The 17,864-nt window shown below is 46.2% G+C and overlaps 1 long non-coding RNA gene across 1 annotated transcript in view; it reads left to right on the forward strand.

The window, feature by feature from the left end:
• LOC118090051 (uncharacterized) overlaps nt 1-17,864 on the forward strand; it is a 31,293-nt gene that overhangs the window by 2,119 nt on the left and 11,310 nt on the right. Inside the window, exons 2-3 of the long non-coding RNA XR_004693211.2 lie at nt 418-553; nt 12,365-12,424. This is a non-coding gene — a long non-coding RNA (uncharacterized LOC118090051). The remainder of the gene's footprint in view (nt 1-417; nt 554-12,364; nt 12,425-17,864) is intronic.

Raw genomic sequence — 17,864 nt, forward strand, 5'->3', positions numbered from 1 at the left:
CCTGCTGAAATGAAATGAAATCTAGCCTGCAACAGCTTGATCACTTTGCAAATGTCTTGCTTGGGTAAAGAGGCGGGGGGGGGGGCGATGTTGGGAGAATTTCTACAATAAGAATAATTCATTTTGTTCCTCGCCGCTTACCGGGTTAATGCACTCAAGACTAGAATTAGAAGGGCTGCCTACATTTTGCAAAAGTTTTCCCTCCTTGAACACTAACGGACATTAAAGGCTAGCCAAATTCCTCCCCTTTGCCATTGATCTACCTGGCTCTGTGCCTGGGATAAGAGCAAGTTCTGCTCGCTGAGTCATGCTTGTTTTCTCTGAGCTACTCTTGGGAAAGGCTCAAATTGCTTGTTTCTAGACCAGGGAAGCATTTCCCGCCCTGTCTAAAAATGCCATGCTTTTCTGTTAGTGCAGGTGAAGTGTAAAGAACAATGAGTACGGTGTACAAAGGTAGATTCATTGGGATGGCACTGACGAGTCCACAGTTGATCCAGGACCCAGGAACCTGGAGCCAATTCTGCAACATGCACTTCTTCTATAAAGACTTCTGGTAGGTCCAGGATTCTCAAATTGTCAGGCATACTTGCTTATGGATGCTTCAAGAGCAGGTGAGACTCTACCAGAAACCTCTCTTCCATTTCTGATGGATAGATGCTCTTCATGACCACAACATGTGAAATGGCCGTCTCAAACGCACCCACCTCGGCTTAATTGTGGGTTAAATTTCCAAACTGCAAGGCAGCTGGTTTGAGAGAAAACACATCAACCAGCAGTGTTTCTCAAGAAGCTACAGGGCAGATGCTGTTACACACCACCCCAATCTTTGAGCGGTCAGACTCGCTCAATAAGAGACTGTGGTGTCTTTAGGATATATGGTTTTATTTACACATATATACAACCTGAGCATAGGATGGAAGGGCTCACAGCATTGGCAGCCCCAACAGATCTTGCTTCCCCATTCAGTTCCTGGCACAGCTCCAACACAGAGCAGCACAAAGCTAAACATGTGTCTCTGTCTCTGCCACTTCTTGCATTCAGATTTTCCAGCTCACTTGCTCACACAACTCTCTAGACCAGTTCCCCTTGGACCTATTGCTTTCCATCACTTAGCTGTAGCTATTGCAACCTCTTTGGACTTGTAAATCATGTTACTTAGCTCTGCATGTTACTCAGCTCTGCAGGCAAGGGGTGACATAACTGGGCTCAGACTAGTTGTCAGCCAAAGCCATTACCTAGACCAGAGGCTTTCAACCTTTTTGAGTCTATGGCTCCCATGACCAATTACATTCTTTCTGTGACAACCCTGTGGGGCTCAGGAGCCCAGTTATGTCACCCCTTGCCTGCAGAGCTGGCAGCCCCTCCTCACGCTTTTTCAAACGCCCTCCCTTGTGGAGTGTTCCCTCTGTCTCATCTCAACTCCTCTCCTCTTGGGAGTCCTCTGGGCGACCGCAGCTCCCGCCCTCTGGTCTCTGAGCTGCTCCCCCTGCCCCAAAGAGAGGTGCCTGCTCACCATGCCCCACGGGCCTGGGAAGCACCCCCTGGCCAGCCCCAGAGGTACCATTCACCTGGGGAGCTTGTAGCCAGGGCTGCTGCCACAAACAGCTGTACAAGCCTTTGGGAGGCAGAGATGCAAGAGGCACTGGTGGACAAAGGTGGGGTTGGGGGAGCGGCTTGACCCGGGTGCCATTAGGGAGGGGATGACATCGCGGCCACCCCCAGGACGCTCACTGTGCATGCCCCAGGACGTGCTCCACTTGCTGCGCACCCCCCCCCCCGGACGCTCACCACGCCCCCTGGGATGCGCGCCAGCCACGCCTCCAGATGTATGCCGCTCCTGGTGCCAGAGCAGGTAGCTCCGCCACTGGTGAGAGGGCATCAGAGGAGGGAGAAAAAGAAAGAGGGACAGAGGCCAGTGTTGAAAACCACTGACCTGGACAAAGGAACTGGTTTGGCAAGCTTGCCCTTATACATTTCTCCCCTCCACACACACATGCAGGATCACAGTTTTGGAAGGCATACAGGGTCTCATCCAGACTACCATTGCCCAGAAAAACTTAATAGCACTATGGATTGTGGCCAATGTCATGTGTACAGAGCTTCAAACACTACCAGTGGGAGCACATTGGAGCCAGAGTAAGTGGTAATGTATACTCAGCCTATTAGATGCGTACAGCAGCAGCTAGTTATCAGCCATAAAAACCCACTAAAGAAACCTATTAAAGCTACTAGTTGTCACTGAGGACACTTCTTTAATTATCAACTAAACTACAACAATAACAATAATAATAATAATAATAAGGGCATCTCATCCCTTTGTGGCCTTGGCAGTATTATTAAAGAAGATCACAGTAATACAGGCTAATGTCAGCTCTGGCACAGTTTCCTTCAGAGTTCATTATATTGAACACAGCAAGCAGTTCCTTGCAAACAACCTGGTCTAGGTATATTTTGAGCTAAATTGCTGGAACATTACCAAGATGTCTGCACAGTTCCCAGGACGTCTGATAAATACAGGAGACTTTGTTCTGGGTGGTGCCAGTGGCATTGGTTTTAGAGCATAAAAGCTACGAAATACGCAGAAGTCCTTGCTTCTTGGAAAGAGCAGAACATGGCATGTTGCCTCCTCTTACTATTTTTTAAGGCATGCATGAACTCTCACCTGCTTCTGAACTGGGTGGCAATTTATAACATGGTCAAAGCCTCTGTTTTTGGTGTCAATGATTAGGGTTAAAGTAATCACAAAACATTTAGCAAAGCCAACTAGAACTGATGTTGTGAATCACGTGAAGGAAATGTGACCTCTCTTGCTTAAAGAAAAAGAGTTCAGGCCTCTTTTAAGCTTGTGCATGCAAGTATGGGGATTTTGGTGTACATAGTATGCTTAAAAGGTAAAGGGACCCCTGACCATTAGGTCCAGTCGTGACCGACCCTGGGGTTGCGGCGCTCATCTCGCTTTATTGGCCGAGGGAGCCGGTGTACAGCTTCCAGGTCATGTGGCCAGCATGACAAAGCCGCTTCTGGCAAACCAGAGCAGCGCATGGAAACGCCGTTTACCTTCCCGCTGGAGCGGTACCTATTATCTACTTGCACTTGGACGTGCTTTCGAACTGCTAGGTTGCCAGGAGCTGGGACCGAGCAAAGGGAGCTCAACCCGTTGCGGTGATTCGAAGCGCTGACCTTCTGATCTGCAAGCCCTAGGCTCTGTGGTTTAACCCACAGCGCCAACCGCGTCCCTTTTACATAGTATGCTTACCAAACCATTAATTCTCAAATGCTGGGATGGGATCCATCAGAGGGTCATGGAAACCTTTTGGGTGAGGCCGTAATAAACTGTTGAATTGGTTCCAGCTGTTAATTTAGCAGTTCTGTCTTTTTGGGTGATAATGGGTGACTGAGCCATTCTGGATGTCAAAGCTTCCTAGTAAGGAAAGTGTCAGCAGGGTGATGGCTGGCTGAGCACTATTTATTCTGCTGGTTGGTTTTTGTACTGACCGTCAGCTCAGGGATCATCACAGTCTCTTTGTGGCTTGACCATATCAGATATTACGAATTGGCATGTCTGAAAATGCCTCCAGACTGTCACTATTTTGTGGGTGGAATTCTGGCACCTAACTAGACTGTTAGGTTTGTACAAGTAAAGTGGATTAAAGGGCTCTATTGACCTAGTGCAACAAATCCACTTAAAAATAGATCCTTACCACCCCCCCAGCTTGGAAACCGATGGGAAAATACATTGGAAAGTGTGTGTTGAACGAATCACTAATCGGAAGGTGTGTGAACACCCCACAAGCAAACCATAATAAATGCTTAGTTAAACTCCAGGTTATAATCTAACCTCCATGTAAGCTTTGTGCAACCAAATCGGGTTGAATGCTCAACAAATAAATTATATGGAGGGACTCTCGCAGTTGCAAATCTGGAAGCATGTTATCCGATTATGCTTTCTTTCTGTCTCTCTCTCTCCCTCTCTGTGCTTTCTGTCTCTCTCCTTGCCTCCCTCCATCCCGCCACGTCTTCTATAAAGAAACCTCATCATACTGGGACTATGCCCAGACAGCAGCCAGGGCTTCCAGCTGTGGAGTCCCTTCTCTGCTGAGTCATGGTTGTCATCTCCCTGCAGAAACTGGCTGAGCAGAGTGGAGTGATGACCCATGTCAACCATCAATGGATGCTTTCCCGTTAATACAGCCTTCCCGTTAATAACAATAATAATGAACAAATAATTTAATAATAACATTCACAAATGAAGTACACTCCTTCTGGGATCCAGTACTTCCTTACATTGATATGCTCGTTATATCATTCACATGATCAAGCAGGTGATTTAAAAAAAAAAACCAACCCAACTCCAATTCTGTTCCGTGATGAGGCAGAATACAGAACTGTAGATGTAATGTTTGGAAGTAGCCAGAGATTGAATTCCCACTTTGTTCAATCCAGGAAACAAAAATTGGGTGGTAAGCGTGTGTGTGTGTGTAACAAGTTATGATTTTATCCAACAAGCTGGCCTCTGCTGGGGGAGGGTATTCAGAGGCTTTGGGGAAGAGAGCAGAGAATTACCAACATAGCCCTTCTTGTAATTTCTCTTTTACCTTCAAGTTGTCGTGTGTGATCTACACACGCATGCGCACACACACAGTGTTCAGGAAGCTTCGTAAATCGATTAACAGCATACTAACGGGAAGGGGGAGAATTTGGACTACCTCCAAAAGTGTAATAGAAACTTAGGCACCCATTTTATGCCGTCTTGATCTGCTCTCCACTTGCATTTGTTTATTCGGCAAAAATCCTGGAGCATCCTGTTCTGGAATGATTCTTATCTATTGTTCTTATTTATAGTTTCAGCTGAATGACCTGCAATTGAATCTGTGTTCTTCCAGCTCTGTTTCCCTTTAACTTTGACAGAAAATTGAGTCCCCTGTGTATTTAAACAAACAATGGGCTGGTTTTCAGACATCTTATTTCCGAGCGGGTAAAATGAGTTTACGGCCTTTACCTCTTCAATTTCTGTGTGCTTGTTTGGAGCACAGCAACCCAGCGCCACATGCAGAAGTCGGACGTTTCCTGCAACTGGAGAGAACGATCAGCCTCTCTGTCACGATGAGCCATTACAGTATTTCATGCCTGCGCGAGGCAAACATTTCCCCACACAAAACTGAATAGTGAAGCAACCAAGTTGGAAGAGCTTTAACGGTCTCAGAAATCATCACTTAGGGGAAAAAAGGAAAGAAAGAAATCATCACTGAGACTTGGAGCTCACATTATTTTACCACAGGGTGCTGCCAAAAACAGCATGGTTTGGTAAATGACCCATTTCTCACATTGTAGCCTATTACAAAACTCTTACTACGCGGAGTGAAGCTGTCATACAATGAGTTCCCCAACCCCATGAGTGCACAACATGATTCCTGCCCTCCAGCTTAATAAGTACATTAAAATGGTCGCCTCTGAGGAGTGCTGCTCTCTGAGGTCAGCACTGGCCCAGATATTTGAAGCTGCCATTCCTCTCCAGGACTTTGGTAACTGTAGCTCTGCTACGGCTTCCAGTAAACTTTGGAGGAAGCCGCATACTTTCGTTTGCTTTAAAATATATGGTGTGTACTCAGCCTACGTTTCCTCAAAAAGGACTGAATATTACGGTTTGTCTTTTATCTGTTTGTCAAAATGCATATTAAAATAAGAGGGGACGAAATGAAGGCAAAGCTTTGTCAAGACGCAAGATTTATTGGCGTACATCTTTATTTGTAAACAGAATAATCTTGGCATCCAAACCAGCTCTCAAAATGACTTACAACCAAAGACTTAAAAACAACAATACTAATCTCATAAAAGTCACAATAAACATCAAAAAAGAAAACTCAAACACATTTTATTTTTTTTAAGGATGATTTTAAACGGTTAAGAACTCCTGCGGCATAAGAACACACGCAGAATGTTTTAGGGAAATTGGTTTAACTTTGTGCAATGTTGGGCATGCTCCAAAATGAAAGATAGATCAGAAACCGGGCTCCGGGCTAAACTGGCGGCCATCTCTTCATGGAAGGCGCATGTTAAAATAGCTATTTTATTTCCAGCGCTACTGATGAAATGAGATCCTGATCCTGCACTTGCAGGGTTGGGCATGTGGCCAGAGAAAACTCTCTTCAAAAAAAAAGGCGTTCCAAATAGGATGTGTGTCAGATCATCTGCGCTGCAAAGAATGGAATGCAGACCTCCAGGCCTCCTAAAGGAGCGGCAGGATTAAGTGGACCCACATCGCAAAATGCAGACAAATAAACATCCACAGGAGCCACTCCGGGATTCTGCAACTTGTGACCCACCAAGACGAATGAAGTCGGCCGGCTATGTCTGCAGCCTGCCAGTCCCTCTGGTTTCAAAGTCTCAAGCAGGCACCAAAAGCTGCACATTTATAGAGAGCACATTTATAGAGAGCAGGGGAACATATGTGGGAGAGTGGGCTTCCCACCAGTATCTTGTCGGCCACCCTGAGTACAGAATGCAGGACTAGATGGGCCTTTGGCCTGATCCAGCAGGCCTCTTCTTATGTGCCCATTATGAGACTGGCATCAGTTGCTAGTTTCCAGTTCCTTATTCCTAATTCACAAGGGACCACAGGAACACAGTTCCTTATACCAACTCAGACCAGTGGTCCATCTAGATTAGTATTGTCTACCCTGACTGGCAGCGACTATCCAGAGTTTCAGGCAAGGGACATTCACAGTCCTACCTGGAGGTCCCAGGGGTTGAACCCAATACCATCTGCATACAAAGCAGGTGCTCTGTGACCCTTCCCCATAGTAGTAGTAGTAGTAGTAATTTATTGCTTGTACCCCATCCATCTGACTGGGTTGCCCCAACCACTCTGGGGGGCTTTCTGGGCAGTAGAAGGGAGGATATTATTTGTGCTGGGTAAGGATTTATATGAGCAGAGAACAGCCAGCAGGAATGTGTGGGAAGACATTAAAAATTGTCTGCAAAATAATTTTATTATTAGGGAAAAGAAGAAAAACAAACCGAACCAAAAAAAAACCACTCCAAAAACCACCCTCCAAGATTGGAACAAGTAGTGACCAAAACCAAACCTGAACTGCTTCCAAAACACTATGAAGAGAAAAACGTCCAAATTTGTCCATGCTTATCGAGTTTGTCTTGTTTTCTATAAACTGTTCTTTCTTTACTGATAAACCAGCTATTTGCAGTAGCCACTCTTGAGCTTCTGGAATGTAGTATGGACATTTCCATCCCATAAAGAGCAACTTCTTAGCAACCAGCAGAGCAGTTTAGGATAGAAATGAAGTACCTGCTGCCTTTGTTAGAAGGCCCCATAAAAATGGTACGAAACCTAGCCAGTGCTGAATTACAAAGGTGTCCGTTGCTTTTAAACCTAGTTTGCATCTTGGCAATGGAAAAAACAACAACCATACTACCCTCCTGTTTCTTGTTTCTCAGACATGTCTCTTAATTATTCCTGATTTTCCCATATATGGATTCTGAGTTCCTGTTATGGGAAATAAAGGGCGAATAAGGTAATTATGATTTCATGCTGTCCAACCTTTTATTGCCTGAAATTGGGACCCACATTGGGTCACATGCCCCAGTTTTTTCAGGGTGAGAGCAAGGCATGGGTCGAGAGAGCACAGCACTGGTGCTCTGGGCTCATCAGAGGGTTGCACCACCAGACTGCTGTATCTTCAGCACTCTGGCGCGACCCTGCTCATGAGTGCCAGAGTGAGAGTCTCTTGGTCCCATGGTGCAAGGACTCACACCAGAGCGCCAGGCCCCAAAAAAGGGACATCCAGGAATCGAACAGAAGCTGGGATTGGCATCTGCGATTCTGGGGTGCCCTGATTAAAACGGGGAAGTTGGTGGGTAAGTGATTTGCGTCCTTCCAGTGTTGAAGGCAGTATGTCTCTGAATCACAGGTGGGGGAAATGCGGGCTTCTCAGAGGCCTGTGGTTAGCCATTGCGAGAACAGAATGCCAGGCTAGAGGGGCTTTTTGTCTGATCCAGCCGGACTCTTCTCACAGTTATATGATTTTGACTTTTTAAAACATCGTGAGAGTTGGGAGACTCTGAGTCTAGCCTTGGCATGCAGTGTTTCTCACCCTCGCTAGACAAGAATGGGTTTGTTAGATTGCTTATGTATGCAGTGAGGGGTTATGATTCCCCCTCCCTCACAATGAATGCATACATACATTGGTGCCCTCCATTCCGCTTATTTGGAAATCTTGTCAAGCTGGAGCTTGAACGTTAACGGAAATGTTAAAAATAGTCTATTGTTGCTGGGCAACTACAGTGAATATTAAGTTGTAAACTGAGCTGAACGCAATAATGTCCTGTGTTATGCTTAGCAACTTTTACCCAGTATGATAAGGGCCTGTGGATCTAAGGATTATGTGATGCAGCAAGAGGTAGAGGGAAAAGCCAACAAAAAGGTCAAGCTTATACACCATCTGAAACATGGAGCCATTAGTAAAACAACAACAACAACAACAACCCTCATTTGTGTGCACCCTGAAGAATTTAAAACTACACACCAAGGAAACCCAATTTGTGACCGAATGAATAATAAGTGAGTTCTGTAATTTATATAAATGGTGCAAATGAGGCATGTTCTCTATTTTGCTTATTCTCCACCTTGTAGATTTCTCACCTCTGATAACTAAGGAAAAGGGCAAGAAGACTGCAGCCTTGGGCCTGAATGTCTAGAATTCCTGCTGAAGTCACTTCTAGCTTTGACTATTTCATCAGATGTTACTAAACCCATTTCAATCCCGCCTTCCAGTGACGAAGGCTGGAAACATTCTTTAAAAAACAAACAAAAAACCAACCACTGAGATTTCTCAGAACTTCGGGCTTTGCACTCCTTGCCAAGTTCTACGTACTGTATATGACTTTTGTGCTTGTGTAGAATCGCAGCATGCACCCACAGCATTGCTAAGGCTGCATGCCTTCACTTGTTCAGCAGCTAATATTCTTGAATGTCCACTGTGGGCAGAAGATGGGAACGACTGCCAACTAATTTTGGACCTGAATCAAACTTCCCACTGTATTTATCTATTGAAATTCACATTTTGCAGTTCACACAGCCCTGTGATCTGTTCTTACTAAGTTTTATGAGCTTGTGTGTGGCCAAGCTATTCATGAGACACACAGTACATATTTGGGGAACTATCCTCAGCCTTACATTCCACCACGAGTTGAGTCATTGCAAGGCGCTGAACCCGTTCCACAGCCTGGAAAGGATATTTGCAATTAACTGGGTGGCCACCCAGCCCCAGCAGGGTGGTGGTTACAGGAACACTTTAAACCCTGGCATTAGAGCATCCTGAGGATAGGCACCCATAGGGTTCTGGGTGGGATGGCACAGGGGCACAAGGGGCATTCTTTCAAGAAAGGGAATCAAAAGCTTAAAACAATAGGAGGCTACAAGGATGTAAACATGAATGTGAAACGGAGTTGGTTAAGTGATTAAGCTTTTACTCAATTCTGCCCCAGTCCTATTTGTATAATACCATTGTTTCCTCCTGGATGTTAAAGAAAGCTCCAGTAGGCAAGTGGTGTTTATTGCAGAAATGTTGCTTCAACTGATAATCAAACACGCGCTCACTATTTTGACAAAGAAACAAAGGGGACCTTTCTTAGCCACTTGGGCTTGCAGATTGGAAGGTCGGTGTTTCGAATCCCCGAGACAGGGTGAGCTCCCGTTGCTCTGTCCCAGCTCCTGCCAACCTACCGTAGCAGTTGGAAAGCACGCCAGTGCAAGTAGATAAATAGGTACCTCTGTGGCGGGAAGGTAAACGGTGTTTCTGTGTGCTCTGGCTTCTGTCATGGTGTCTCATCGTGCCAGAAGCGGATTAGTCATGGCCACATGACCCGGAAAGCTGTCTGTGGACAAACACCGGCTCCCATGGCCTGGAAGCGAGATGAGCGCCGCAACCCCATAGTCACCTTTGACTGGACTTAACCATCCAGGGGTCCTTTACCTTTTTCTTTTTCTTTTTCAGACCCTGACAAATCCTTTCCACTGTCCCTACTTTATCATGGGCTGAGGTTGCAATCCCAAAAAGCACATGAGGATATCTGCCAGGCTGAAACGGAGTACTCGTTTCCAGTTCCTTATTCCCATAAAAGTTCAAAATAGGGCTGAATGGGCAACCTGAATAAAGAACTGGAGTTGAAACATTTGTGTCCCTGGGCCGTAGAATGAGTCCTGTATGTATCTCCTTGACTGAGAAACAGTTCCCTTCAAGATCCGCAAGAATTCTCTCCAATCCAAACAGCTAGGCTTGGTGTGTGTGTTGTTTCACAATGCTCTTGGCCATTGCAAAGAAGGAACTGAGGGCTGGGGTGCAAATTCTAAACTAAGCTTTGGGCTACCAAATATAATACACTCCCATCTCCAGAAGACTCCTCACAGTCAGCTGGCTCAGTGGACTCACGCCTCCTATCCAAACCAAATGTCAAGATACATGAGGATTTCCTGGGCAAACTGTTTTGCTGTGGGCTGGTGTGGGTTGTCTGCCTGCTTGTGGGGTGAAAAGGTTGAATTGTGCAGAAATGCCGATGTGCATGCAGAGGAGTTTGCTTGTTGATAGCCCATGTCTCTGTAGGCAAGCTACAACAGATAGAAGGTCAACATAACACTGAGTCGTCAAGCCATAGATAAGCCTCCTGTTGACCATGCCTGACACCCCATATCTCCACTTTGTGAAAATGAAGGAGATAATAGTATAGCAAACACTGCTTTGACTCTCTGCATGCAGTGATAAGGTCAGGAACCCAGGACAAAGCTGCCCACCAGGCCTGACTCATCTCCTGTGCAGGGAAGTGTTGGGTGCAAGGCACATTAAGCAACAATAAGGCCCAGCCTGTCTGTTCAGGCCCCACTGTGCACCTTGAGTTACAGTACTACCAAATTCCTAGAATCCTCTGTAATGTGAAGGGATTCCTCACGGTGCTTCTCCAGGGCATGACAACAGAAACGATGGCCCTTGGTGAGCTGTGAGACTTGCCCATGATACAGCTTTTCCCAAGGTATCATGGGAAATTTAAATGGCAGCTCTCGGATCCAACTGATCAGAGTCCTTCTGTTGCCTGACAAACCTGATGAGGTTGGGAACTGAACTGATGCTGAACTGCCAGAACCCAAATAAAGGAAGGTTTTATGGTATTAAACATTAAATAAAATAATGTCAAATGTCCTAAAAGTTAAGAATAAGTGCCTAGCACTTTGTGAGTAATCACAGTGCCTCATCTGTACTCACTGGGCAAAATACTGTGAGCAAGTTTAGGCACAACAAAAAAGCCAAGAGACAGAAGTTTCCTTTTTGTTTTCTAAATGAAAACTGAAAATTCACAGAGGGTGGACTGAGCTACAGGACCGCCCCTCCCATGGGCCTCCAAGTGGTTACAGTCCAGAGTGTAGTCCTGTCCCTAACACAAGAGGGAAATGTGATAAAAATTAAGTTGTTTATGTAAAGGAAGCAAACATGAACTTGTCCATTTTTACACACACCAGTGCCTAACATGGACGTGCTGAATATAGCTGCATCTTGCTAGAGCAGCTCCATTTCTATTCTTCCCAGTCCTGGCAATGCCATGAGGAATGGCTGATTGCTTGCGCTTTGCTTCCTGCTGTGCTGTCTTCCTTTAGCAAGCCCTTTCCTCAATGACTTGCGATTAGTTTGAGAAATCAGGGGTGTTTTACAGAACCAGGGCACTTTTGATGGGCTATTGATTGAGGACAAGCATGCCTGATAGTTTACTCAATGGGGATCAAAGAGAAAGGGGATCCAGACACAGGAAATTCTGGGTGGTCTTGTTTGCATCTGGGTATTTACCATAGAAAGATAGCTAGAAATTGTCCCTGCATAATTAAATCTGTTGCCCCATCCTCCACCAATAAATTTCCCAATGAGAACAAATCCTCCACAGCTGTCACAGCAGTGGCTTCTTAGATTCTTGAAGGAGAAATGCTCAATATCTTCTTTAAATAGTAAAACAAGTGACATGGGAAGAAGCAGCCTATACCAGCTCTGCATTTTTGGAAATGCTCTCCTTACAGAATCATAGAATTGTAGAGTTGGAAGGGACCCTGGGGGTCATTTAGTCCAACCCCCTGCAATGCAGAAATAATCAACTTGAGCCCAGCCAGGCTGTACAATCTCAAATGCCGAGTAGAGGCTGAATGGTTGCCTTCAGTACATATGGAGGTTTCCCCCCACAAAGCAGGACACTTGCCCCTAGGAGCAAGCAATCAGAAATTTGAGAGAGGAAAGAGAAGCAATGGTAACAGCAAGAGAAAACATTTTTAAATTTTAATTACCGTATGTTTATTTTCTGCCTTTTGTCGTCAAAGGAACGCAAGGTGCTGTGCAGAGTTCTCCTCCCCATTGTATTCTCACCACAACCCTGTGAGGTAAGTTAAGCCGAGAGTGCATGACTAGTCCAAGGTCACCCTGTGACCTTTATTGCTGCCTGTGTTATGCACACTTAGGCTCTGTTTTACCCTGGAGGGGAGGATTGGATATGTGTGGAATTTACCCATCATTTTTTTAGCAACAGAGAGAGCCTGGGTGGTGAAGCTACTAGAACAGGTGTGGTTCGCCCTTTGCAATGCCTTCTGGGCAACCACTGAAGGGTCATGTGCCTACGGTGAGCAGGGCCAGCAGCCAAAACCGGCAGAACAACAGAAGCTAATAATAATAATAATAATAATAATAATAATAATAATAATAATTTTATTATTTATATGCTGCCCATCTGACTGTGTTGCCCCAGCCACTCTGGGCAGCTCCCAACAAAATAGTAAAAACACAATAAAACATCAAACATTAAAAACTCCCCTAGTCAGGGCTTCACTATACATGCCCACACCTCCCACTCTCTGTATCCTCCCTCTAAGACAAGTGAGAAACAGTTCAGTATCAGAACTCAAGGACATATTCCAGCCAGGCATAAACACCCAAGGACTGTGTGAAGCAGGGCCGGTGAGGAGTCTGACTTAGGGAGAGTCCTGAGGACCAGATAGAAAACACCCACATTTGGCTCTCGGGCCTGTGATTAGCCACCCATGAGTTAGAATGTAGAGCATTAGGAGACACGTTACACTTCAGATGCCATCAGCCCAGCCAGCATGGCCAATGGTGGTTGATGATGGAAGTTGTCACTGTTGGCATCCGTCTGCCTTAGGAGACAAAAGAGGAGTGCACCTTTGGCTGGAGAGTTACAGCAACTGCTGTGGCTGTAGGGACTGATACGGGAGAGACATGCTTTGTTGCAGCTGGGGCAGATGAAGGCGTCTGGTTGTGCCGCTGCAGGTGCACCGTGGCCTTTCTTCTCTCTGTGCTCCTCCCAGCGGTTGTTCCTCCTGTGGTCACTGCTATGGAAAACATGACCTGACTGTCTGTCTCCAGGCACTGCAGCCGTCTCCCAGGGCTTCCCACATAGCACGGCTAATGTTGCCAGCCTTCATGTCTGGTTTGCAGACATCTTTGCAACGTAGAGTTGGTCTGCCAATGGACCTGGTGCCTGAAGCCAGCTCCCCAAGGAGCAAACCATCTTTCATTCTGTGGACATGACCAATGTGAACATGATGGAAGTTGTAGTTTAGCAACATCCAGAGGTAAATGGGCAATCCAGGTTCACAGAGTTGTAATGATGGGGACAGGGGAAGGGGAGAACATTGCATTAACAATGCCATGAGCTCCTGAGAGAAAAGGTTTTAAAACATTTTAAAAAAATAAACAAACCCTGCTTGGCTGTGGTGAGGCTTGCTCTCAACCTAACCAATCTCACAGGGTTGTTATCAGGCTAAAACAGTGCTCTTTTGTCCTTGGAGAAAGGGTGAGATACAACTGTGGCAAATATTTTCAGATGCTGAGAGCTGGGGAAATGTTAAGCTGTAAAAAGTTAATTAATGCAATCTCTGTTAATGTAGTTAATCAGATAATGCACACAATCTCTCTCTGATATTTACAGTACTCTTCCAAATCTCACCGAAGGTCTACCCAGTAATGAGCTTGTCTGGGTTTCTCATCAAACTTTATTATGAGTAGACACATGTACGATGCACCTTTTCCTTGGTTTGATTTTTAATCATGTGAGCTACTTGCAAGACAACCCTCCCTGGCTTACAGCCAATTGTGAAAAGCAGCAGACCTGGAGACTGTCTTTGGTATTCAACTGGGCAGAAAGAGTTCTTAGTTAAACAGAGTGAAACCAGATATTTTGGAGAAGGAAGTGATAAAGTGGGGAACTTTGGAACAGAAGGTCACATTCTAGTCTCCTATTCGAAACCAGAACAACCTGTCACATATTTTCTTAATTATCATACTGTGGAAATATTAACAGGCAAAGACGTGGGTGGGAGGCACTCTTATTTTTTCTAAAATGAATGCTCAATTCAATGATAGCTCTCTCTCATGTTCAGATCCAGTGGCAGTAGGTTCTGAGCAGACAAAGGGAAGTACTTTCCCCCACCCCCACTAAAAGTTATGAGGGTGCCTCCAGACTGTATTTTGCAAGAGGGATTCAAGCACATTCCACAACTTTAGGATTTAATGTTTAAAGTGGATTAAAGTGCTCCGTTGTTGCCTTAGCACAAAAATGAACCCACTTTTTTTTTTTTTTTTTAAAAAAGACCTTTTTGCAGTTTGGAAAGTGATAGGGGAAAGTGTAGGATGAATGACTGATTAATGAGGAGATGTGTAAACACCCTGCTAGCAATTTCAGGATGAAATTCAATTTTAGTTCTGTAATTATATTTCAGCTTTTAAATTGCTTTGCAATTGGGAGTCTTTTAGAACTTTCTGCTTGCAAGCTTCCCACAGGCATGTGAGTAGCTCAGTCGGTAGAACACAAGACTCTTAGTCTTAGCCTCAGGGTTGTGATATTTTGAGCCCCATGTTCAGGGGCGTAGCCAGGATCAAAACTAGGGGGGGGCAAGCCATGGTCGTTCAGGGGCGGGGCCCCGAAGTGGGAATGTGGGCGGGGCTACAGGGCCAGCTGGCCTGATGATATCGTGGCGGCGGCAGCGGCAGCGGCAGCGGCCACCTTGTGCTTCTGGGGCTGGCAGCATCGGCGGCTACCCTGCTTGGCTGGAGAGGACGGGAGGGTCGGGCAGGCGAGAGGGGGTGACAGGGCGGGCGAGGGCGAGGCAAGGCACGGCCGCAGACACGACGGCTCCAAGGCGTTGCTGCATATCAGCATAATATTTCAACCATGTTGTGGGTTCAAGCCCCACCTTAGGAAAAAATTCCTGCATTGCAGGGGGTTGGACTAGATGACCCTTGTGGTCCCTTCCGACTACAATTCTATGATTCTATTGATATATAGCCATAGCATATGCATCATTCTGCTTTCTTGAATTGTCCTACTCCTAGGCGTAGCAGCCAACTCCTAGAGGCCTAGGTGCATCTCCCCCCCCCCAATTACTGGTAAATACAGTGGTACCTCGGGTTACGAACGCGATCCGTTCCGGGTCGCAGTTCGTAACCCGAAAAGTTAGTAACCCGAAAAGGCCCCGAACCGCCGCTTTGCGCATGCGCAAAGCGCTATTTCCGCTATTTTTGCGCTTTGCGCATGCGCAAAGGTGTGCGGCGCTTCTGCGCACGCGCGCACGGCGAAAATACTTCCGGGTTTGCGAAGTTTGTAACCCGGGTTGTTCGTAACCCGAGGTGTTCGCAACCCGAGGTACGACTGTACTGTATTTTAAAGAGTCACCCCCCCCATGTTGATGGGCTTTCTATGTGGGGCTTTTCTGCCCCCCCCCGTATTTTATTAAGGATGGAAGAGGGAAGGAAGGAAGAAATAGAGAGAGGGATAACTCATATTTGTGGGTGCCTCTGGGTGATGCTGTGATGCTGGAACTCTGCAGTAAGAGGACGGGAGGGTCGGGCAGGCGAGAGGGGGTGGCAGGGCGGACGAGGGTGAGGGAAGGCACGGCCACAGTCACGACAGCTCTGAGGTGTTGCTGCATATCAGCATAATATTTCAACCATGTCGTGGGTTCAAGCTCCACCTTGGGAAAAAGATCCTGCATTGCAGGGGGTTGGACTAGATGACCCTTGTGGTCCCTTCCGACTACAATTCCATGATTCTATTGATATATTACCATAGCATATGCATCAATCTGCTTTCTTGAATTGTCCTAGGCATAGCAGCCAACTCCCAGAGGCCTAGGTGCCGCCCCCCCCAATTACTGGTAAATACTGTATTTTAAAGAGTCATCCCCCCCATGTTGATGGGCTTTCTATGTGGGGCTTATCTGCCCCCCCCCCCGTATTTTATTAAGGACGGAAGAGGGAGGGAAGGAAGGAAGAAATAGAAAGAGGGATAACTCACATTTGTGGGTGCCTCTGGGTGACGCTGTGATGCTGGAACTCTGCAGCAAGAGGAAGATACTGGTACACCTGTACAGGAGCCTTGCAAGCAGCTTTCTCTCTGCTTGATTTACAGCAGGCACGTCCAACAGGTAGATTGTGATCTACCAGTAGATCACTGGATGTCTGTGGTAGATCACTGCTAGATCACTGGCACCCCTAAAAAAAGCTCACCCAAAATTTTCCTCCTCCCTAAAAAAAGCTGAACTATGACCTGAAGCCCTAAACAAAAATGGGCCTCCCTTCCTCCTAAAAGAAGCTCAACAAGTTTGACCTAAACTCAAAAAAACAGGGCTTCCCTTCCTTAAAAAAACTCAACAGCTTTGACCTGAACCCCCCAAAAGGGGGTAGATCACTCCCAGTTTTTAACTCTGTGAGTAGATCAGAGTCTCTTGGGAGGTGGCCACCCCTGATTTACAGTATACAGATGCAGGAGGAGGGGCAGACTGGAACACCTCTGCTTTTTATAAACATCACTGTGTCTATCAAAAGCTACAGCCCCCCCTTTTCTTATTCATTTCCTTTTAGCCTTGCAGAGCCACCTTAGTCAATGCACCCTCATTAAATCGCCAATAGAACTCTTAATGCGATCCCTGAATGCTCATTAACAACTACCACTGAAGAACAATAGGGTGAATTGGTCAGCTATCAAACCTTGCCTGAAGGGATTAGGGATTTTCTGCTCCATTGTCTTAACTGCTTAAGTACCGGTAGCCACTTTGCTTTATTTATTTGATGTGTTTTTGTTACAGCTGTGTTCCCGCCCACCCCACCCCCAGCAAGTGGAGAGCTGCTCTCGCTAAAGCAAAGCCCTTTCCACTTCAGTTTTTGGAGGGGAAAAGTGCTGGTTATGGTCTGTAAAATACAATAATTTTTTGCTTCTAGGGGGGGCAGCTGCCCCCTCCTGCCCCCCTGCCTACGCCCATGCCCATGTTGGGCAAAAGCTTTCTGCATTTCACAGGGATAACCCTTTGTGGTCCCTTCCAAATCTACAATTCTGTGATTCTAAGCTCATTGTCATAGAACCACCCTGTAAACAAATCAGAATGCATGCTCAATAAAGACTGGACATAGGCTGTGTAAAGGTAAAGGTAAAGGGACCCTTGACCGTTAAGTCCAGTCACTGACGACTCTGGGGTTGCGGTGCTCATCTCGCTTTACTGGCCGAGGGAGCCAGTGTTTTGTCTGCAGACTGCTTCTGGGTCATGTGGCCAGCATGACTAAGCTGCTTCTGGCAAACCAGAGCAGCACACGGAAACTCCGTTTACCTTCCTGCCGCAGCGGTACCTATTTATCTACTTGCACTTTAACATGCTTTCGAACTTCTAGGTGGGCAGGAGCAGGGACCGAACAACGGGAGCTCACCCATTTACTCTGAATGCATTGCACTCCCATCACTGGTTTGAGAAGTGGTATATAAATAACATTAGCTGCAATCCATAATGCTATTTCTTATGCAGTCCTGCATCCCTCCTC

Source organism: Zootoca vivipara, chromosome 8 (genome assembly GCF_963506605.1).
Source record: "Zootoca vivipara chromosome 8, rZooViv1.1, whole genome shotgun sequence".
Classification (NCBI taxonomy): Eukaryota; Metazoa; Chordata; class Lepidosauria; order Squamata; family Lacertidae; genus Zootoca; species Zootoca vivipara.